This window comes from Thalassophryne amazonica, chromosome 8, assembly GCF_902500255.1.
Source record: "Thalassophryne amazonica chromosome 8, fThaAma1.1, whole genome shotgun sequence".
In the NCBI taxonomy this organism is placed as follows: Eukaryota; Metazoa; Chordata; class Actinopteri; order Batrachoidiformes; family Batrachoididae; genus Thalassophryne; species Thalassophryne amazonica.
The window spans coordinates 57762225-57763527 of record NC_047110.1 but is presented as its reverse complement, the minus strand read 5'-3'; positions in this window follow the sequence as shown (position 1 = coordinate 57763527).

Sequence of the window (1303 nt, the reverse complement as noted above, 5' to 3'; positions counted from 1 at the left end):
TTATTTGCTTGCCACGGTGAATCTTTCTCCATCTGTTGTGAGAATTCTCTGCAGACTAATTTGACCACAGTCAATACCCAGATCCCCCCCCACCGGGCTCCCAGCATCATTGTGCCTGTCACTGATGCATCTGTCTCCACTGGTATCTATAAATACCCCCTTCTCTCCCCTTCAAAAACCTGATTCCCATTGATTTAGTGACCTATATACACACCAGCACTGTCCCCGCCCTTCCTCCAGCTCCCTGCTCCTTGTAGTCGGTGCTTTGGTGCTTACATTTCCATCTTATCTCTCATTTCATCTCTCTAACTTTAACTTCCAATACCTCACCTCCACCTTCTCCCCTCCTCGTGCTAGAGAGCATGAAGGTCTATTAATAGTTCTCAGTGGAAGCTTAAAGGGATATGAAGGAGCACACAAATCTTGGCTGGTGCTTGTTTCTGTATTTCAAAGTCTCTTTGTGGTAAGATGATCTCTGGATTGATACAATCTGTACTGTGTGTAAACAGTGGAGTAGATATTCTGATGAAAGCGGTCTCGCAAACAGGCATAAAATTCAATATGAAAAATTACCCTGGATGAAATAAGACTAGCATTCATCTGCACAGACAGAAAGAAAAACAGCCGCGTGCACCGGGTTATATCAAGGTGCTATGATGTAATTGTGTCGCAGGGTGCAGCACCCTGGAAAATAATGCTCGGCTAAATACAAACAGCTGCGAATTAAGAATGAATGAACCCTGAGCAAAGCTTCAATCATGATGAAACATGCAGTAATAATGTAGAGTATACATTATTGACCCTCGAAGAAAACACACACTCTGTTTTAAAAGACCAGTTTTTCAATAATATTGAAGTTATCCAGTGAAACTGCCAAACATCACAAACCAGAAAAGTACACGTAAAAAGCGGGAAATGGTAATTAGCATAACTGAGAAAAAGACAGATATTCAGTGAGATTTATTGCTACCCCACCCAAGCTCAGCATACACCTGTGTTAAAAAAAAAAGAAAGGATCTCCTGCCAAAGCAGGAATACAACTCTCTTGCAACCCTACAGTGCCACCTGGTGGTTCTGCAAGGTAACCCATCAAAACATGACATTTTGCAAGGTGTCTGCCCTGTTCTCACAGCAATGCAGCACTCTAATAGCAAAAACAAATTTTAAAAAATTCATACCGTGCTTCTGCTACTAAACTTCAAAAGAAGCGTGATCTATTATTAGAACAGAAACCACAGCGAGTCAGTTTCCGTCAGGACAATTTATTGAACAGCAAATTGTGACAGAGAACACAATGTTGTTG